We start from the raw sequence: 23959 nt of genomic DNA, 5'->3' as shown, positions 1-23959 counted from the left end.
TGTTTAGCAGACTTCCGTCCTTGCTATTCTCTGATGGTTAAAAAAAGTAACTTCACGGGCTTTGCTAAGCAGTGTAGAAACCATGTAAAAGAAGATGTGATCAAATGAATCCTTTTCAGGGGCCATTTGCCACCAAACTTAGTTTATAATTCATCTATTCTCTGATACCGGGAGTTACACTATCCTGTAAGGTACAGCTGTACTTCCAATGCACTACTTAAATGTTAATGGAGTGCAATTGCTCATATCCATATTTTAACAGGCTTAAGTACATCAGTTTGCTCACTTCTGCAAAGAAATTTATCCCAGGATAGAAGAAAAAGTCTACCAGAGAAATTCAATGACGTTAACTACAAACAAATTATACAAGGTTGGCTAGTTCAGTGAGGTTTGGTGTTGGCTTTTAGGGTTCGGGCGATTGGCGCTTTTTTTTAAATGTGGATTTAAATATGTGACCATATTATGATTCGCTGTGCACTTCTAGCTCCTAACAGTCAAGCAGAAGATTGGGAAATCTTATGCTTTTGAAAATTTCTTGTTCTTTAGGGCTATTTGAAATGTTTTTCTCCCTCTCTAAATCCACTTTCTGTTATATATAAACGTGCCTGTTCGTTAGCTTACAGCTGATTTAATTAGACTAGATTATTTTGACCAATTAATGGTGAAATATGCATGACTCATATTTTGACATAACTTGTGCACGTTGAGCTTTCAGAACAAAATTGAGGCACTTTTGGATGTTGACGAGACCATATACATATATAAATACGTAATATCGAACTCTGCAGCAGTCAAAATCAAGCAAAACTTGCACTAAAAGTTTTTAAACCCTCCAATACCACCAAACACAGACAAGTTTGCTATCTGGTTCATTGGCCTCTCCATCACAGAGGCATTTGAGGCAGACAGTTAAACAACTGAAGCAAGGAAATAAATATCTGGCCATACCAGTAATGATGCCAACAGCGCAGGAAGAAGCAGGTGCAAGCAACGGGTATGAGAAAGAACTTGAGGGAAGATGTAATGATTGAAAAAAAAAAAAAAAGAACCATGTAGTGATGCTAAAACTTCCTATTTCGCTTCTGTCATCCCCAAAAAGAAAACTAAGTTGTAATCCCCAAAAAATCAAGGCTATAGTTTATTGCATCCAGCGGAGGGTAACAAAGCTGGTGAAAGGGATGTCCCTTGAGGAGCTGCTGAGGACTTTGGGCTTGTCTAGTTTGGAGAAAAAGAGGCTGAGGGGTGATGTCATTACTCTCTACGCCTTCCTGAGGAGGGGAAGCAGAGAGGGAGCTGTTCATCTCTTCTCCCTGGTATCCAGTGATAGGATAGCCTGTTTCTGGTCAGGCATTGGAACAGGCTGCCAAGAGAGGTGGTAGAGTCACCATCCCTGGAGGTATTTAAAAGACATGTAGTCGCGACACTTCAGGGCATGGTTTAGGAGACATGGCGGTGTTGGGTTAATGGTTGGACTTGATATTAGAGGTCTTTTCCAACCTTAATGATTCTATGATTCTAGGTCTCATGGGAATGATTCAAAGCTGTGCCAGGGGTAGTTCAGACTTGACATTAGGAAACAGCTCTTTACAGAAAGGGCGGTCAAACACTGGAACAGGCTTCCTAGGGAGGTGGTCAGTGTCCCCAGCCTGTCAGTGTTCAAGAGGCATTTGGACAATGCCCTCAACTCGCTTTAACTTTTGGTGAGACCTGAATTGGTCAGGCTGTTGGACCAGATGATCATTGTAGGTCCCTTCCAACTGAAATACTTCCATTCTACAGATGCAGTAGTCTAATAAGCAACTGAAGACAGGAATCTACAGTTTTACTAAGCAACATCAATAACACCAGAGGTGAGGGTGGGACGGGGAATTCTTTTTTGGATAAATATTTCAATTTTCTTAGCTGCCTTATCAGCTTGATCAGTCTCCTTGTGGTCCGTCCTTTCTTGTGTGCTAAGCAACAATTCTCACTCAAAGGGAGTTGAATATAATCAACTAGCTGTTCACATGGATAAGGGCCATTTAAGAAACCTATTTGAACTGCTGCTATCACACACGAGAAAAGGCAACATAAACCAGACCTGCACTGCTTCTAGAAGAGTCACTTGACATCTCAGGTTCTCTTGGATGTAACACAAAATCTGGCAATCTCTGCTGACTGTGTCAAATGTGGAGAAGTCATTTTAGACAAACTTTCATTTAAATAGATCTGGTGATTATGTTGTTAAACAAGTGATGAGCCAATAGCCTCAGAAATTCATATTTAGAAGACAGAAAATGAAACAAAGCCCTTCATCCAATTCACGTGGTACATAACCAGAACTAATGGCAATAAGTAGTCACCTGGACAAGACAATTCAGAACATGAAAAGGGAGGAATAAGGACTTTATAAAACTAAGATGGTTATCCATACAACAGAATAGCCCACTCAACCTTGCTGTATAACAGCTCAATGTATTTTAAAGTGTCTATAGCACAAGGAACAAATTAATATTTTGAAGGCAGAACATGGTGACTTAAAGCTCAGACCATGTGCTTCAGGGCACACCTAACAGATTCTTCATCAGCTTTGGCAGCTAACAAAGAGATTAAAATTGTGGATTAACCATAATAAAAACAAAAATATACCAATTCTTCATGCAGCCAATACAAGAAAATATAGGGGATATGATTTCTAGACACAGTATCCAGCTGAATTGCTTCTTCACTTCTTTATAGAATTACTTGTTTATTCAGTACTGAAAATCAGTTTCTCTTTGAGGTGCAAAGAATTCCTATAATATATATAATGAGGGACAAACAATGAAGGATATATATATAAAAAAGCGTTGGGGTGTTGATTTTTATTGGCTGAGAAATATATTTTGAAACACTGAATAAGTCTCTTCTAAGAAGGGTTTGCATAATCTTATTTAGGTTCTTCAAGCATGGGCAGAAATCATTACAGGTACACCAAAGAAAGGATATCCTTAGAGGAAAATGCTACCCTCAGGTAGTTTTATCCCACATAATCAGAGGAGAAATAATCATTACTTTCAAGTGTAATATACTACTTTGGAATATTTTCCCAGAAGGAACTGTGGAATTCGTTTTGCAGATGTTTCCTCCTTTTGTGAGTGACTGTGTTCCACAGCAGAAAGGAATAACTCTTCATACAGAAGTCAGAATCCTGAACTTTGCTGCAACATTAAGGACTGAACAGGTGCATACATGTAAACAAACATACTCTCTGCTTAGGGTTTTTAAATCCAAATATTTCTGGAAAGAAATATGCTGGAGACAAGTCTGAGCAATAAGCTCCTTACAGTTTGTGAGTCAGAGTCTCTGATGACAAGAGCTATGAAAATAAAGAGAGCAAAATTTGCCTTTACAATGCAAATGTGATTCTTCAAGACAAAGACACCCCTCCACATACAACTTAAAGCACTTTAACTCTTGACCTCAGCGAAGCTACTCTCAAATCACAGTGCTGAAAGGGGGAAACAAGTAGTGTTTCTTGAGATTTTGACATATTTTCACCTAGGATGTTTGGGTCAGACTTCAAAAGGCATTTAGTTACCTAATTCCCATTAGTTTCACAGTGAGAAAAACATACAAAGACATTTCATAGTCTGGCCTTTTATTTATACTGAATATCCAGGGTTTTCTCCCTTTATAAACAAGTTTCTTGTTGCTAGTTGTGCACAGCCTATTTCCAAAATTTCTTTCTTTTATCTTCAGTGAAACAGCTTTTTGATTTCTCTCCTTTGTTCTAATGTGTTTAAGGCAACAAAGAATGCCTTTTCTTTTTTCGCCCCTTCAGCTACAGAGGGCAAAGGAGAAGTGAGAGAGCTCAAACGTCTTGTTAAAATAAGTTTGCCTATTTATGACAAATGAGAAATTATTAAAACAGCGCTACCACAGCTACAGATAAAAGAAATAAATGATAGGATACAAAAAGAGCAAATGTCTTATCAAAACATTTGAATTTTGCATACAGTACACTAATGTGCTACACATACTATAAAATTTCTCCTTCCAAAAGCAACAGCACACTCCTTGCAGCTACATGTGCATTAGAGCTGAATATACCTAAAGGCCAAGGCACAGCAAGATTTTCAGGTGAAGCCTGGAACATCGCAAACATCACCTTAAAATGTTTAAAACAATAATTTGCATTGTTTTCTCTTTATATATATAAACTTCTTACTACTCAAGTTTTATTAAGAAAAACATTTCCTCCTACATCGGCTAAGTAATGAGCCAATACGGTATACCAAAAATGTACTGGCTACTCTGAGGACAGTACCCTTATCTTCCTTACTGAAATTGACAATATTGAACCCCCCAAATATATGTTAAAAAACTAATGTGTTTCCCAGCATCAGTATTTCCCAACTCCCAGATTACTGGTATTATATTTGGAATTTTTTTCCCTCTCATTTTCTGTCTAAACAATGCTTTATGGTTTTACCAGATAATATTAAAACAATCATATGCAACTCCCAAGGAAAAATATCTGAATATATTAGAAAACATTCTCTAATATAATCATCCCATGATATTAATAAAAATTGAAACAACCAAATTTAGAGGAAGTTTCAAAGCCTGATTTGAACAACTCCCTTTGTTAGAGTCTTGTTAGTCAAATTCTGTTAACTACTAAAATATTCTTTTAAACTGATCTCTCTCACACACATTATTTAAAAGATAAAATTTAACTCTTATCCATCAAGAAAGTGCCGTGTTCTTTTGGGCATTATCTATTACCAAAACCCAAACCATTATGAAATACAAGTCTATTTTCCAAAAAATTATTTCAAATATTTCTGAAAATGAAAGCTACAGTAAAATCAGGCTAACCTTTCTCAAAACTAGTTTCCTGCATAACCTAATTTTTTTCATCAACCTTTCTGTTAAAACAACTCTAAGGAAAATGAACAAGAAGTCACTTAGAAACACTGAAAGCAGAGAGGTTGACAGAAGTATACCCATCTGCTTGTTGACATGAGCTAGAATAAGAAAGCAGCGCTTTTAGACTCCCAGACACAGTCCACGTAGCATCTACAAGCTCCATTTTCTGGACTTGGTACTCTCGTCCAGATGCATTTTTATAATCTTTTATAGCATTATTTTCTGGTGTGGTTAAAGAGGCCGCAACAGTTTTACATGACCACATATGGGTTCCTGAGCAGATGACCTGTTTTCTTCTGATCTTAGTTCTACACAGTGAGACAGGGTTCTGATCCTACCTTAGCAAACTAATAATTAACCAAGAAATTTTAGATCAAAATAATCAACTTACTCCATTTTCCTAACTTCTGGTCTTATAAGTAATTAGCAGAGCTTAATGGGCAGCCAAATGTCTGCAGAAGTAGATAAAGCGTGTAAAGGGGCTTGTCCCTATCTAGAGACGCATGATGTCCCTATCTGTATGGTGTGCTTATGATACTGTGATTATATCACAGAAACATCAATTAAAACTACAGAGAACAAACAGAACACATCTGATTTCTACAGTTTTTAACTTAAGGATATGCTGCTTCTGCCGTGCGTTAGGAGTTCTACTTACTGTATATGAAAGAATATACACTCAACAGCAATATATGAAGCCTCATTAAACATGTTGTTCTGGCTGCAGTGTAACTCATTATTTTTCCTTCAGGCACTCATCAGTGTCCATTCCCCTCACAAGCATTTAACTTAGTCTCATATCTGCCAACATGGCTTCAACATATAGTTAACCCAGCGAGCACTTCCCCACACAAGATCCAGATTAAAAGACAGGTAAACCACCTGCTTGCTTTGCCCCCTCACTTGAAAACTTTGACTGCACAGGAAACTCTCCTCAGTACCTCCCATCCATGTCAATCTCAGTTTCCTACATTAACTTTTCAGTTTAATTATCTTTATTTCCCCAGGAAATATAATTTCCCCTATATGGAAATTTACTAGTACTTTAATTAAATCAATGAAGGCTTAAAAAAAAATATGTGTCTTTGCCTGTATGAGTAAGTTGGAGTTTTATTAATACACATTTCAAAGATCCAAAAGCACTACTGTTGTCACTAAGTCCAGTTTGTCTCAAGCTGTGGGCTATAATTTTCAATGGGATAATCAAAAGTAATGATGGATTTGAATTATTAAAAACAAATCATTAAAAGAAATCTTTAAGAAAATTAACAGACAAATTTAATTTACTTAGAACAAAAAAAAATCTTGAGTGAGCTAAAGTAATACTTGTTTCTTACTAGCAGCATCTCAGTTATTCCAAGGAAATAAATTAACAATAAACCTTGTTGAGTGCTTAGTAAGTATGTCCAGGAGACAGTTTAGGTTATTCTCTTTTAGAACCAGACTGAAAATACAAACAAGGATGGTGTACGGGGCTAACTTCCACATCCATGCTGGGCCTCAGCTGATGGAAAAAGTTGTCCTGTTGTCATAGAAAACACTCACTGCTACATAAATAAATCACAGCTATGAAGCTTTTCTTTAGCAAAGCTGTTTTCTTGCTGTCAGAAACAAACTATAATAGAGGTGGGAAAGACTACATCTTTGGATTTCAGAAGCCTTGAAGGAGCCATTCTGTGGTCAGCGATGTGTCCAGTAACTAACCTGAGGTAAAGCAGAAGTCAGAAGCTAATCCACCTAAAATAAAATAATAAAATCCCCCATCCCTTTCAATCTGAGTAATGAAATACCCAATAAAGGCTGTAAGCATTCCATGTACTCTGCAAGTTGAAGTTTTCAGTGTGTTTCACTATTTGTATTTTATTGGTTTTAGTCACAGTAGTGATCTTAAATATAATTTAATTTAAAACTTCAAGCTGTGCAAACAATCACATAATTCAACAAGTATTAATTTAAAGAAGTAACAGCTTTAGTTTAATTTTAAAAGTTTCATCTTGCTTTGTAACTGCTATAGGCTTAAAGCAGAAGAGACACGCTTTTTTCTATGCGGCTGACCTGCTGAAATAATGATGATTATGTTATATTAGCTTTGTTTTAAGCTCTTTGCATTAACGCATACAGGAATTAAACACAAAGGTAAACAGAAAACTAATGCACCAAAGAATGACTTGTATGGAAAGGCCTGGGTGATGAGCAGGAACAGTTTAGTAGCTTTATTTTCAGAAGCTAATATTGTTTATATCATAAACCTGGGATTCTGAAAGAACAATCTTTCAAGAAAATAAGCTCGTAAAATCTTTTTACAATGAGAAGTATTTCATCACTTCAGATGAGGCATCTGAGCCATGTGATATTGCCCTCTCCGTAATTTGGGTAAACCACTGTGGAATCAGTTGCTCTTAATAAACTTGATGCAAAAATCTTATTAACTGTAAGAAGTCCCTTGTCTCTTCTTGCCACATGTATTTCTTTAAATTTACAGTACTTAATTAAGCAAATCAACGAAAGATATATAATTTTTTTTATAAGCTCAAACACAGAGGTGCATAACAATTTTCTGGGACAATTGACAACAGATCAATCTTCCTGAGTCCTTTCAGAATCTGCTGAAATATTTGCTGAAAACACTCTGCGTCCTCAGGCACTTGCCTCAAAGAACAGTAAAAGAACAGTTCTGCTAAATCATTATTTCCACTGTTCCTAATTTCTTTAATCCACCCAGACTTCAGGAGAACTTGTCACGTGAACATATCTGATCAGCCCTATGCTGAAAATACAGCGTATTTGCTACAATACAGAAAAACAAATTTCTGTTTGCCCACCAGTCAACAGTATAACTAAGAAATAGAAAAGTAAGCTGTTCACAGGCTGAAATAGAGCTCCTGTGCCAAAAAGGTAGTGAGAAAAACACTAGTGCAAAACATTACACAACTCTGTGACCTCTTGGATTCAGTAACGTGAAACACATCTCTTCTGATTGCCACCAAACGCAAAGGTACCAACACCGGGAGCTCAGCTCTCGCGCACATGCAGGCTGAGCTGTGGCCCGGGGTGCTCCCGTGGCAGGGAGCAGGCTCCTCAAGGGTGCGGGGGCAACACTGGGCCACCCCGGGCCACCCCCACAGCCACGGGATCCGACACCACACACGGAGGCTGCTGCTTCTCTGTGTTGGGAGAGCAGTCAACAAGACAAAAACCTTCATGAAGCTCCCCTTTAAAAACAACTTAGGGAGGATGATTCAAGCTCCTGCCTTTTCTACTTGGGATTTCCTCCACTGAGACAAAGAAATAAAATTTCAAGAGATGTTCTGGAGGAAGAACTTCTCATTCTCCACCACATGGCAAGGAGCCACACTAAGAGCTGCTAAGCAGCTGTTGATCCAAAGGGCAAGCAAATAAACACAGCAGCCAAGATAGCTGGATGGCAAATACACATTGCCTGGGAAACAACCACCTTCTAAAATATATTTTCTTAAGAACTGGGGATGGGGGAGGGGGAAGGACACATACACAAAGAGAAACAATACAAAAACTGAACATTAAATATATTTCCTTAAGAATCATGAGGAAAAAAACCCCAAAACAAAATGTTTAAAACTCTGCACATGGCAAGATTTTGTCCCTAAAATCAGAATCAGAAGCGTGCAACTTTGTGAATTCATTTGTTACTTATCATCACTTTACAAGACGTGATGATAAGCAGTCGTATCCGCACCAGACATGGTCACTACTGGCATGTCACAGCAAGGCTACATCAGTTCAGACACTTGATTTACCCTCCTTAACATGCACCTGGTAACATTAAAATGTTTTATTAAGCTGTTGAAGTAAAACCATTACGGAAAAAAGAATTTAACAACAAAAACTTCCATGTATATTTATACTTTATTCGCTCCTCTAACAGTCACATTGTAAGAGTACCTGAACTTTATTTTAAGTCACATTGGAGAGTACCTGGACATTTTACATACCACTAAGGGAAGATATTCTTATTGTATAAGCATATTTCCCCATCTGAATCTTTTCATTCTGTCTCCCTGAAGACAGCATGCTTTTGCATCACCAGCATAATCCTTCCTATGCTCTTTCGTATGCAAGTCCTTGTTCTTGCACTTAAATAGGTCTGAAGGTTGGGTAGCGACTGGCAACACCACTGGCTCTGGCACTGTCACTTAATCATGAGCTCAAGCCTCAGACTAAGAATCCTTCTGCTTTCAGAAAACCTGCTTCTCTACTACCAAGAAATCATTTTCTTTAACTAATCTTAACAGATGATGGGACTAGGCTCTTTTCAGTGGTGCCCAACGACAGGACACGGGGCAATGGGCACAAGCTGGAACACAGGAAGTTCCACCTCAATATGAGAAAAACCTTTTTAAATGTGAGGGTGCCAGAGCAGGGGCACAGGCTGCCCAGGGAGGCTGTGGAGTCCCTTCCCTGGAGACATTCACACCCCGCCTGGACGCATCCCTGTGCCCCCTGCTCTGGATGTGCCTGCTCAAGCAGGGGGTTGGACAAAGTGATCTCCTGAGGTCCCTTCCAACCCCCGCCATTCTGTGATTCTGTGAAATCGCAACAGAAGCATTAAAAGCACTCGAGGCCACTATCCTAATGAATGCATAGAGATCTTCAATGAAGTATAAGATAACATGAACTCTTCAGAGCAGTGAAAATGTGGAACCGTTGTTGGAACACACCTGCCTGGTAGTAACATCTGGCAAGACGCTACACCTCTCCCCACTATAGGAAGTGCTAAGACCATTGCAAGTAAATGTCTTCTGCAAATGGGGAATTGGACACTGTAAAAGAGCCAGTGAAACTAAGATGAACAACAAACTTAAGTCAGAACAAGGAGAGCCTGTCACATATGGAGGGATCTCATCAATGTGTACAAACACCTGATGGGAGGGTGCAAAGAAGACAGAGCCAGGCACTTTTGAGTCGTGCTCAGTGACGAGACTAGAGGCAGTGGGCACAAACTGAAACACAAGAGGTTCCTGCTGAACATCAGGAAACACTGTTTTTTTTACTATGAGGGTAAGCGAGCACTGGCACAGGTTGCCCAGAGAGGTTGTGGAGAAACTCAAAAGCCATCTGGAAATGGTCCTGGGACCAGATGACTTCCAGAGGTCCCTTCCAACCTCACCCATTCTGTGAGTCTATGCTAATCACACAAGCATTCATGCATGCACCCATAAGCCAGAGGTACTGGCTTATGGGTGAAAGTATATAAAAGTAAGGCAATATTAAAGGAAGACTGCTCTGAAACAGCACTGACAGTGCAAACACACTCATTTTTAATCTCTAATAAAATCCAACTGCTTCATCTGACTTGGAAGATTAGGTAGAGCATTTGCCAACAGCATTCATCAATCACACATTTTTAAATAGTTAATAAAAAACTACATAGAGCTGACTCTTAATTTTCAATAGATTTCTTAAATCATTGCTCACTACTCTGTTCATAGTCCTTCAGAAGTCAATGAGTGGCAAGTATTTAATTCACGCAGCAGCACCATACACAGACACACTAATGCATAATTAGTGGGTCAGTTACACCTACAAAGTAAGCTTATGTGTTTTATTTAAAGACCATTTGCAATGCCAGATGTTTTATTAGCACCTAACACCTCTAACCATCCTTGGCCTAATGCATTAAAGTTTGAGAGAATATTTAATGTCAGTTCTTGCTGTGAAAGTGCCAAGGAGACAAGTTGAAGGAGGATGAAAAAATATACCCAGAATAATAACCAAATATTTTAAGAGAAAAGCTGAGGGAAACTTAAGAGGATAGAAAATCTTTTATTCCAGTTTTTATGTTTTGGCAAATACAGGTGACATGAACATCGTGAACAAAAGAAATACGGTTCTGAAATTACATTGGTGTTAGAAACGGTGTTTTTTTCCCCTGCTTTTTACACAGTTTTTCAAGCCCTTGCTACGTGTGGTTGATACGTCCCCTAAGCTGCCCTATTCTCAACTCTTTAGGCTTATATCACTGGATCAAGAGAGTAACACATAATTTACCATGGAAGAGACTGCTTCTTGGTTCATAAAAGCAGTAAATGAGCACAATACTGCCTTAAGTACTTCATAACAGGTTTTCAAAGTTTCCACTAAAGTAAGGTTTATCTCATCGCAGCATTACAATAATAAATGAAGGGCACTGTGTAACTTAGAAACTGTCAATAGCTACTTTCTAACCTATTATTTCAGGTAGTTACACTAGACAGGACTGAAGGTGTTATGTCCAAGTCTTGATGACAAACTTTAATGAGAAGTCAAGTAGTTTTTCCCGAAATTTGTTCTTTTAAATCTTCTGGGATTTGGGGGGGGGGGGGGGGAGGGGGGAGGGGGGGAGGGAGGGGGGTAAGTAGAAGTGTAATCTAGGAACAAAACTGGAATCCACTGAAATGGCCACACTTCCCCCTTCCTTTTTTTTATGATTTATTTTACAAGGAAAATCTGGGGATGTGTGCCCTGCATACGCACATTTGGATAATGTACAAAACACACCTATAAATGTTATATTCCCTGTACTAGAAAATTCTCTTCTATTTGAAATTTAGAAATTTGTGTTCAAAACCAAAATCGTATTTTGGAGCAAAGCCACCGTCTCCTCTCAAAACAACCTACTCCCTTCAGAAAACCTTTATTAACATGTAAGCAGATGGTCAAAGGTATTGATTTGAACAGTAATAAAGAGCTACAGCTTCAGGTGTGTCTTAGATGTTAAACTTTACTGAAGAAATAACTCCCCTTTGGTTTCTCGCTTGGTTGCCCGAGACACTAATTCTCAGCTCAAAAGATTATCTCACACTTCACTAGCTTTGGTACCTTAGTATAATCATCTGCTGTGAACTTTTTCTGCACTTCACAGATACGCTGCAGGGAACAGAGCAGTCATAAAAGATTTTTTTTTTAAAGCTATAAAAAGTCATCATAATAGCTACTGTTTTCTTTAGATTTCAGACACACTTTCCCAAATTTTATTTTAAGTATTATTCAGGGTGAATTTAGATAAGAAGCCAAAGAAATAGATTATTTTTTCCTATTCTCATGAAACAATTTCACAAGTCTTAGCAAGGTCAGCCAATGCACATAAAAGACAATAAGTCTTCTCTTTAGTTGTGATTCATGCCATTTGATCATCAGACAACATACTTTAAAACACTTACGTTGCACGTATATACTATAGTTACTCTTATATACTAAAGCAAATGTATTATGTACATTTACATGTAACAGACTATGCTCTAGAGATACTCAGCTTGGTTATGTGTTAAATCTTAAGCTGTATAAATATATCTAAATATTAAGTTTTGATATACTAATATAATTTTTTTCTGCTGCCCTGCTGATACAGGAGTTGACTATAGTTTAGGCACACTGAAGCAGGACTGGCAGCGTATGCTGAGATCAAGTAATCAACTTATAAGACCTGTCATCCTTCCTATTTATTTAATGGCTGTGAGAATATAGAATTATTCAGCCATTTGGCAGAGCATTTTTCTAAGATAACTATAGATATCTTTACAAAACTGTAAATTATATTTTATGTATAGAATTTTTATATGTACACATTTATAAATATATAGAAACAAGAATGTACTTGTGCATTCAACCACAGAAATTCTCCCTGTTTATCCTCAGATATTCAGTACCAGAAGTACTCAGAACTCACCAGCAAAGCTCCTCTTGTCATAAAAACAAAAAGGCTGTATAAATTAGGGTTGACTGATTAGAAGACCTAACTCTTCAGGGTCATTTGTATGAGTTAGGGGTGCATAGCTGGAATTACAACTTGTTCAAAGATGTATTCAAAGAGTTCACTGTCAAACACGAATTTAATCAGTTATATACCTTTTTCTGTATAACAATGCTGGATTTCTTGTTTGAGTCAGGAATTTGGTGCCAAATATACTTTTCTAATGGGAAACACAGATTTGCTGAAACCTAAAATTTATTCGAAAAAGAAACCTAAAATACATTTGCCATAGTAGAAGGAAAAGCTTTCTGATTAAATGCAGAAAACCTAAATTCCACTCCAAAACAATTAATAGTCTAATTATAATACATGGAATCTATATGATATGATATAGTAACTTAATTTGGGTGTCCCATATTCAAGCAAGATCCACAACTCTGTGGTACCAGTTTTGGGGGGTTTTGTTTTATGTTTTTCTTGGTTTGGTTTTTTTTAATCCTCTGATGGGGTGTCCCTGTAGGAGATGCTCCAGGGCTAAACTTTCCAGGTGGAAAACTTTTTCTAAAACAGCTTGGATTTTTAAAAAAACAACAACAAACAAAAAAGTATTTGTTTCTATTTCCATTAGCAAAAAAAACCAACAACAACAAAAAACCAAACCTAACCAAAAGTCCCAAAAGCGCTGATGATCACTTCTTTCTAACAGTATTTATTGCAAGGCTGATAATCCAACCCTTAGACTTCATTTTTTAGAAAATTCTTCCTGTATTTTTTTGTTATTTTCTCTTTTCATAATCATCATTATAGGTATCCCTGAGCTCTTCAAATTCTATAGCTGAGACCCAACCAGCACCAAATAGAAATAATAACCATAACTCCTATACGGTAATTCTGTTAACACATCCCAGAATGACTTCTGGCTTTTCCGGAACAGCACCATACTGCTGACAGACTGTGGTGCGCTGTTATCCTTTTTAGCAGCATTTCTGTATAGCTTATTATTCCCATCTTCTCACTTGCACTTACCTTCATTGATATTATTCCTCACAAAACTTTATTTTACCAAGACCATTATGAAGTGCTTGCAACCCCCTGCACTACAATACCCCTTCAAGTTTTAATAAATATCTTTTCTATCATAGAGAGTGCTAGCAAAAACTGAACAAGGCTCAACCCATAAGGAATGTCCTTCCAACTTCACAATGAAAAACAAAGACATCTTCATCTCAGCATCTTGTCCATTTACCTCTTGATGGTTTGCTTCTGAAATGTAGAGAGGTCAGTGTAAGAAATCTCTCTGAAAACAAAATGTACGGCAGATGCTGCTTCTCACTTAACCCAAAAGCCCAGGAAAAAAATTAAATCAATTTGACACGGTTTGTTCTTGAAAATCCATGTTGGCTGTTTCTTAAGTCCTTATTTATAAAGGGATACCAGAACAAATTATTGAACATTTGTAAAAGAACTTATGCCAATTACATAGCTATAGTCCACTTCTTATTGTGACCAATGAAACAAGAGACTTTTGCCATCAAATATTTGGTTTCCTTTCCCATTTTGCAACTTGCCTGTACCTTCCTTAACCTTCCTCTTCTAAGGAAAATTTAAGAAACCTATTTATTATGCATTTTGATCGAGAGTCTGGATTTTACCCTATATGCTTTATGCTATTCCTTTACACTTATCTTTTACAGCACAGGTAAGCATCAAAACTCACGACTGCATCCAGCTGGACCCACGCCAATTCAAATTATCAAGACCTTATTTCAAAACTCATATCTTTAAAAATCAATATTCATAGCACTATGTTATGGATTCTAAGTAGATAGTATCAATGAAAACTATTTAGTCACATTTACTACACAATTCTGAAGGCTTGAAACACTATGCAAATACAAAGGACATCTAAATGCAAAAAATCAGATGCAGCCTTTAATGAACACATCCTTTAATGTTGCACAATAATTTCAAAGTAGTGTTTGTTTAGGCTAGATGGTCTAATAAGATTTTATTTCTTCAACTGCTGTAATTTAATTTTATGGAAAATTTTCTCCAAAGCCAGCACCCACAACAAAATTAAACATACAAAAGTTCTAGATAATCAGAATAAAACTGTTCTGAGAAAAGCAATTATCTAAATAGTTCAATTTCACTGTGTGCAGGACTCAGTGGGTTTTTCCTGTTTGTGTATTTCCCGAGTAGCACAGACTGGCACAGGGGCTAAAGCACAGCAGGGGCCAGCTGTGACTCACAACAAGTTTGGTCCTTGTTTCCCTAGTCCCTTATCTTAAACAAATTAAAACAACCCCTACCGTTCTGTGATTCTTTAAAACAAAACTCCATGATGAAGGCAAGAGTCGAATGTCTATGAACAAACTCACTGACCCACGGCTTTCACGCTGCCTCATGGCCCTGACGGGTATTTTGTAGGATTCAGATGATGCGGGCATGCAAAGGACACCTCCTGTCCCTTTTAGTTCTCAGGCAAGATATAGCCAGTACCATAGCCTGACCTAATGGCAGCCCAAAATTAATGCATTTGCTGTGGAAAATTGATTGTTTCCTTCTCTTTGCATTTACTATGAATAGAAGATATTCCAAGATTTTTAACAGGAAAAGTCAGAGGAGAGGGTGGAGTGGCAATGGTATGACTGCATGAATGGCTTGGCTTTTTATAAATACCACATATATGAAAAAGAAACAAAACATGAAATAAAATATTTGTGTTTTCCTCATAATTTTTCCAAAAGCTGAACATGGAAAAGAAGAGCAAAGCTGCAGTATAATCCAGGCTAAAATATTTTTTCAGTGACAAAGGTTTCAGAAAAGATATTCCGCACAATTTTTCAGAGATACATCCCTAGTGTGAACATTTCATTTTCTCCGATTACCATAATATCTGCATGCTTAATTCACTGCTCACAACAGCAGATTGGTTTCTGAAAGTGGGAAAGTAACTGCCTACAAAGTGAATGCATTCAAATCCCTTGCCACTAAAATAAAATAAAAATAATAATAATAATAATAAAAAAAAAAATCAATAAACTGACCAATTTCGAAGCTGAGCTTTTTTATTACAAAGTAATGAAGCTTAGAATTTTGTCAACTCCTACATAGCACTGAGATCTACCAAGCAGTTAAAAGCAAGGAGAGTTTGGTAGATATTTTTTAAAATTAATCAAATGGTTCTGCAAATATATACAGATGTCCACAATTATTATACATAAACGAAAATTTTTTCAAGCTACGTAGATCAGTAGCTGAAATTGGCTTACTTTGAAACTAAATATGAAAAGTGCAAGTGGTAAAATGGTTTCACTACCTGAACAGAGGAACTTTCTAGTGTGATAAAGCCCACTTAAATACCAATAAAGCCATAAACTTCATTTATTTTACCTTGTATTTACAGAGACAAAATTCAAACTGCTTCAGAACACCTATCATTATTTTTACAAAAATAGTGCCGCTTTTTGTGTAACACTGGCTGCTAAAGGGTTTCTTTTTCCTCAAAATTCAGAGAACAAACAAAAATCCAAAATCCCTACGCCTATCTACTTTGACCAACTTCACCCATGCGCTCTGTGTATCTTAGAATTTTAACATTTGTTACTGTCACCCCTTTCAGTATTGACATCCAGCGTGCCACTCCGAACAGAGAGGTTGCCTCCTCCTCCTCCCATGAAGCAGGCCTGAAGGTATCTTTCTATTCCTTACGACAAAGTATCAATAAATTCATTCTATCCCTCGGCCTGATAAAAACAATTATGATGTACTTCCTTTTGGTGGAACGTACGAACAAGTCTGTACCAAGGCACAGAAGACAGATGTTTAAAACTGCTCACGCTTCCAGAACGAAGACAGCATCCTTTCTGCGATGGGCATTCTGATGCTTCTCTGGGAAACATGGGGTTATTTATCCCAACTAGAAATTTTGTTTTATGGAACGATACTATTTACAGATCCATTTGTCTTGTATTTCTTCATTGCTCGTTTTAATCTCGGTATATAGCACTAGCGACTTACAGCTTTGTTTTGAAGTTCAATGGCTACCTCCATGCATAATTATGTCAACACTTTTATTCAAGTCTCCACATTTTTAAGTTTGTCATATAGAAAAAGGAGAGAACACTTAATGTTCCTGTCTCCCAGAACACTTGAGCTTTTCCCAAATTTAGTTGCCGCTGATTGCACTGCTTGCCGCCTTCGCTTTCTTTGCCTCATTAATTTCTGATATCTGCTGCATGCCTTACTGAACAATAACATATGCTCTCTGATCTCCCACTCTCTCCTGCAACCTTTTCAAGTACACCTTGCAAAAGAAAACTAATTTGTTTGTAGGTTACCTCTGGAAGAATTACATTACATTTGGCAGAAGTGTGAATACTCACTCTAGGCTAAATGTTGTTTGCGCAACAGAGTGAAATTGAGTTTCACCTGAATATATTTGATCATGCATCAGTAAAGGATAGGTGTATTTTGATTTCTATATATCAAACGTGGTTAAGAATATATATCACCATTATAAAAAATTACCTCGTATGTATATACAAGTACTACATTTTTGAATTATTCTTCTTCCATGTTCGAAGATTGCAGTGATTCTCCCAGTTATCCCATGACTCTCACTAAGAGTTCCTGATGCTATATACTTTGAGATACTGATATCCACTTTTAGACGTCTAAATGGCGTTTTGTGCATTTTTGAGCTTCTCCCTCAAAAAGGCATTGTGAGTGATTTAAAAACCACGAGTGGCCCAAGGACTTTAACAGCAATATGAAATGTTCGGAGCAACACATAGGCATGTTACCCCTTAGGAAGGCGTAGGCAAGATTGAGAGTCTGCTGCTTGGTTCAGCAGCAAAACCCCTAAGTTGGAAGGGAAACTCTACAGCCCAACTGAATTTTATAGATTTTTGTCTGTGAAAGAGTTTGTTTATTTTAAAATCTTTAATAAAATATGTCATTCAATCAGAAAAAATATTTTTCTTAAACAATAAACATGTACACACAGACAAGGTTTCATTGCAGGCATTTGTGGGAAAACCGGACCTTCAATTTTAGTGACATTTTCATCTCCCCTGGAGTTTCATTGTTCCCTGTTTTTAACCAGCTGGTGTGCCCACATTCTTGCAAAACTGCTCATATCTCTAATGTTACCTACAGATAGGAGATTTTCTGTTGATAATACGCATAAAAAACAAGTGTGTCAAGTTCTATGTGCTCAGTTCCATCATCTGCCTCATAAGTGGAAAGCTTTGCAATAGATTTTTTTTTTTTTAAAGAGCAATAAACCTGCTCTCATTTCCATTTGACTACAAAGTCTATTAGCTTGCTCTATTTCCTTATGCTCCTTTAAAATAAGTTGAAATCTAGCTTCTGAAGACAAATCCATCTCCTCTTTTGTCATTTTGCTCTTCCTAGCAAAACCAGCCCTCATATATCTGCTTTCCTGAAGCTTTCTAGGGAGCCCTTGCTTAGCAGCTAATACTACCCTTGTCACCTGTACTGAGGGTACAGTTCTGTAGCTGCTGTGTATGCAGAACTGCCACCAAATTCAGCGGTGTTCCACAGCAAGGGCTGCTAACAAAGAATAGCGTCCTCAGAGTGGAGTTTTAGATGGATTTCTTATATCAGCGCGTCACCAGAAATATAAATATGGGGCCAAATTTTGCTACTGCCAATTCCCAGAAATGCAAAACACACACGTATTTTTGAGAGAAACCAATGTACCAAACAAAACCACACACACAAAATGGTTTTCTACCATCACGGAACATAAAAGATAGTTACAAATAAATACTTTTGCCAGTGAGGGACCCTCGCTACTTGAATCTTATGAGGAGTGGCTGAGGGAGCTGGGGTTGTTTAATCTGGAGAAGGGGAGGCTGAGGGGAGACCTTATCGCTCTCTGCAACTCCCTGAAAGGAGGTTGTAGCGAGGTGGGTGTTGGGCTCTTCTCCCAAGTTACAAGTGTTAGGGCGAGAGGAAATGGCCCCAAGCTCCGTCAGGGGAGGTTTAGATTGGATGTTAGGAAAAAATTTCTTTACTGAAGGAGTGGTCAGGCACTGGAACAGGCTCCCCAGAGAGGTGGTGGAGTCACCATCCCTGGAGGTGTTCAAAACATGTGTAGACATGGCACTTCAGGCCATGGTTTAGGCCTGGGGCTGTTGGGCTTATGGTTGGACTTGATGATGATAGAGGTCTTTTCCAACCTTAATGATTCTATGATTCTATGAGTTTACAGCCTCCCAACATACAGACAGTATGCTCTCCTCATGGTCCATTTACAGTCCACAAATATTTGATGTGCTTCCAGAGCTTCTGCCCAAAATTTTATTTATTGTAGAATATTTCTAGAAGATTTGAATTTTATTTCATCTTCATAATTTCAATGGACTGTTATTGCTATAAATGCTAAAATACTGCTCTACTAAAAGGATAGATATATGCTTATGCTAGACACAAAATGGCATAAAAACCACTCACCCAAACAAAAGCCCTTTGGAACAGAAGTTTTATGATTTTTTGAAATTAACGTTTCGCACAAAACAGAAAGAATGGTTGTGAATTACATCATCATTTCTGACCATCAGAATATTAAGAGACCATGGTGTTTTCCATCATTCTTTGTGAACCAGATGCTGAATTCTTAGGAAGTAGGTGGAAAAAGCCTCACGATGCTGTCCATGCCTCTCCATACACACTCTAACTGAAACCAACAAAAAACAAACTTCCTCCCTAGCTAAGACCCACATCCAAACCTTAAAAATCTTCTTCAGGTAGAGTATTGTTTCCCTTTATGGAAGGGAAACCATGTTCATCCATACACAAACCTGAAGCCTCTTTACCATGCTATGAGCAATTCTAAAATTTTCCAGAAATAAATGGTCTAAAGAAATGATGGCAAAGAAAATTAGAATCTATTTAGGACAATAAAAGATGATTACACAGCACATGCAAAAGGGATGGTGTGTGTGTCATATTTTGTCATTTACCACCCTTCCTGTTTTGATACTTTAGCTGCACATCGTTATGTGAGATGGTTTACACGTCAAAATAATTTCCCAATTAAAAAAGGAAAAAATAGTTACAATTATTGTGCATATAACGATTCAATTAATAGGCTTCTAGGAATCATCTGTAGTCTGAATTTTAAGCTAGATAAAAAAACTGTAACCCTGTATGCAATTAATTTCCCAACATTACAGCAAGTTCCATTATGAGACCATTCACTTGACTGCGACTGAAGGAACTGACTGACAAAGCTCTTGACCTCTCCAACACTATAGAGCAGCCTTTGTTAGCAAATTCTTCTCCACTAGCTCCTCTGCAACACTTAAAAATAAATCAGACTGGATTCCCACACATAAATGTCTACTAAACGGCTAAAGGGAAAGCCAGATAAACTCCATACCACTAAAATGCTACACAATCAAAGCAGTAATGATAGCAAAAGGACATCATTCAAGCGGTGTCACTACACCCAAAATTCTAATAGTGCTACTAGACATACTGCTGAGGAAATTCCCATCAACAGTATGAAATATTTTTTTCACACTTCTGAAAGCTGCTGCTGCACCATTTACACCCTCTGCCTCAGGAGTTTTAGGCAAAAGAATGAATACAGTATGCAAGGATTTTGGTGTCCATTCAAGAACCACATCTTAAAACATGGTTATAAGCAGATGTTTCATGATAAAAATGCTTCTTTTGTGCTAGAATTCTATGGTCTCCATAGACCGCAGAAACACAAAGGAAAAATCCTCGTTTATTTCAGCATGAGTTGAAGTAGTGTCTGCAAATCTTGTGAATTCTATCAATTTAAAATCCAACACAAATGCAGCAGGAGTGTTTAGTTGGGTTTTCAATCCTGTGTCACTGGGCTGTCATGTAAATTTTAATTTAGGAATCCCTACTATTATCGAAACTCAAAGCTGAAGAACTGCTTGGTTTTCCTGGACCAACATCGATCAGAAAAATCAGGACTGACGCATAATTTAAGCACATTTAATATAAAAAGTAACAGTGAACATGAATACCCTTTCAGTTACTTTTCTAAGCAGAACTCTCTGTTACTGTGAAGTTTTACTGCAAAGCATAGTATTATCAAGTATAGCAACCTTAACAAAACTTATAAATTTATAAATCATTAGAAAGTTCAACTTAAAAGCAAAGTAAGAAAAAAATGAAGATGTTTTCTCTTGCTGTCACCTGTATCTCACCCTTGGAAACATTTTACTTCACTTTGTTGCTGTTCTTTCTCTGACCTATGCAGAAATCTTTGTATCCTAATTAACGTCACACCCTAATTAGAGTAGCTATTCAGTGAACTTCTTGCCATTGCTATCTCCATTATGTCAGGGATCCTTTTCTGCGTACACACAATTCAGAAAGTGAGGTATGAGAAAAGGGTTGTGAACTGCAAATGATGTACAGCCAAGACGGCTTCAGACCCAGCAAAAGAATGACTGCAGAAAATGTTTGAAAATGTTTATAAGAGTTACAAAGGCTATAGCAAATCTCTTCTCGTAACACAAGAATTAGCTGGCCTTTGATGAAGTGGGCCTAAGTAAGGAAATGGTCAGTATTTTTTCCCCATACTCCACAACACTCTGTGGAAGCTCTGGCACAGTACTTTTACTGGAAAATCTTTTAGAAGTTCAAAAAGAAATTACATGAATTAATGGAATGAAGATCTATGAAAAGCCTTTATTGAATACTATGTTTTGCATAAAGGAGCTGACTCAAATCTCTACACTGCTGATTATAGAAAGCTGAGACTCTTTTATAGGAAAGATCATTACGTACCTGCCTTCTTTCTCTATTTTCCTAACCATCCCTTCTGACCACTGCTAGAAACAACACAGTGAGTTAGGAAGACCTTGTCTCTCAGCCAGCATGATCATTCTTCTCAGCAAAGCACACGCCTTTACTTGCCATGTGATTTAACAAGCAGGACACTAGTTCTGTGCTGGCTGTTCTCAAGTTCCAAACCATGAATTCAGTAACCGCCTTCCCTCTGGGTTCGCACAGACCTCAGATTAAACTAATGTTAATTACTGGTATGAAAGTATCAGCAGCTTTGACTTGGCTTTTTCCTCCTTCTGTGTCATATTCAAGGCAAAGTACTGGACACTATATACCCAAAGAAAATTATTCATGATTTAGCTGTCATTTAAATTTAATGTTTCTTGCACTTTCTAGTAATGGAGTGGGTTTCTTTGGGGTTTTTTGTTTTGTTGTTGGTTTTTTGTTTTTTTTTTTTACTCTGAAAAACTTAACATCAAAAGGGAACATACCATATATATGGAGCAAATAATTTATTTCTCTAAATAAATCTTAATAATCTAATCAAAATACAACAACAAATAGCTATGATTAGTTCAGTTACTGTAATATGTACACTCAGAACCCACCTTGACTGCTAAACACAGAAAAGCCTCAAGTGTAATTCAATTAAAAGCTTTGTAGAGAAACACTTACTGGCACCTATCTAGTTTTCCATAACATTTCTCTGGCTCATCCCATGATCTTCTCTGACGTCCCAAGGCTGATACTGCCAATCTTCTGCAGGAGCGGGCAGGGGCATCACAGAAACGTCACTATGTTTTCACTGGGGGACGAGGGACGAGGGCCTCCTTGCTCAGTCTTGGCATCTTCCTGAGTGTATCCAAATATGCTTTCTTAACACAGCCTGTTTCCTCTTCATTGATTTCCAGGTAAAGTCTGCAAAAAATGATGGCATGCAATTTCCATTTTGGATACAAAGTCTTCTACTAAACATATAACTTAATCTGCCTTTCCATTCCTTGACTGCAAAATAGCATTAAAACACTATTTTGCAAATATCCAAGAAATGTGTATATTATGCAAGGTTCTTAATATGGCTGGGCTCCCTGTACAAGTTAGTTTCTGATGTACTAGTGTCACGCAGACACTAAGTAATTATCTGGGATGTATGCAGGATGCACAGACACATCTCACATACACATACAGGTTTTCTCTCTAGTCTAGAAGAAAATATAGATTCAGATATTTTCTGAATATCTAGATATACTTTTCGAGACATATAGCTTATAAACACATTTCTCCACAAAAATAAAAGCCATCAAAATAAGCTGGTTAGTTTATCAAAGAGCTAAAGACTAAAACAAAGCCTGAGGTAGACAGCATAAGAGTCCTCATTTTGTAGTTCACATTCAAAATTTTGACCCTTGTTCTGTTTAGATTCTAGACTATGCAGAAAGACTACAAATCTGATCTTTCCGGCATGCTCCGTGTACCTGCAGGCGAGAGTGGTTTCGGCTTCTTTCTACCTGAAACAAAATTATGTAACAAGCCCTGAAAGGTTTCACAATTCTCTTTGGAAAGGTGGACTAAAAAAAGCAAAGGGGTGCCAGACAGATCTCTGCACAAGGTACTGATGCACATACGAGGAGGGAAACTGCAGACTGTTGGTTGGAAAAGTATATGGCAAAATGCTTCGTACCCCTTTGTGCATAAGATTGCTGAAGCTTCTCCACAGTGTACTTGCAACCTTTTAACTCTTGCTGGATTTGTAACAGTGATCAGAGAACCTTCAGAACTTAACTTCAGATAATAATCTCAACACTAAGCTGCTTATCAAAAACATCAAACCTTTTGCTACTCTTTACTGTGACTCGCATCTTTCTTGTTTCCCCATTTGCTGTGATCACTGTTTCAATGCCCTCCTTCCCCCACTCCGCCAGAGACAGCAGCACTATTCCCTAAAAAGCTCATGGTTCACCCTCCTCTCCTCTCTCATCCCCCCTCCCCCACTGGCTTCCCCCCAATTTACACAACTAGATGCATAACCTGCTTCAGTCCCTGGTTTATTTTCCTCCCTCACAGGTCTCTAGTTTGAATTTTCAAGTATTCTGACATCTAAAGCAAGACAAATCCTCAAACATGTCAGATTATCTTGCTTAGCTTATAAGGCACTGCATAGCTCAAGGGACTGCTAATGGCTAGAGAGCCTTTTGTTTACAGGCTGTAGTTGCAGTACCAAATCATGCCCACGATGGTTTTGAGTTCATTTTATCTGATGCCTGTTTCATGAAGATACATAATACAAGTTATTGAGCTCAACATCAGTTTTTACAATAGCAGATGATCACAGCTAGCACTTCTGTTGTCAGTCTTGGGGGAAAAAAGGCTGAATGCAGAAATGGCAAGTAAGGGGATGATTTACAGGTGCAGAGATCCCTGAAGCAGTAAACACTCATGTTACTAGGCGTGCATCACGCAGCGCAGTCCAGTGCCGTGCAAAGTTACCAGCTTGGTCCTACAAGCAGAACACAGCTAAATACATCAGGCTGGATTTATGAACTCAGGCAT

The sequence above is a fragment of the Phalacrocorax aristotelis genome, chromosome 4, assembly GCF_949628215.1.
Source record: "Phalacrocorax aristotelis chromosome 4, bGulAri2.1, whole genome shotgun sequence".
NCBI classification, from domain to species: Eukaryota; Metazoa; Chordata; class Aves; order Suliformes; family Phalacrocoracidae; genus Phalacrocorax; species Phalacrocorax aristotelis.
Note: the sequence above shows the minus strand (reverse complement) of the source record.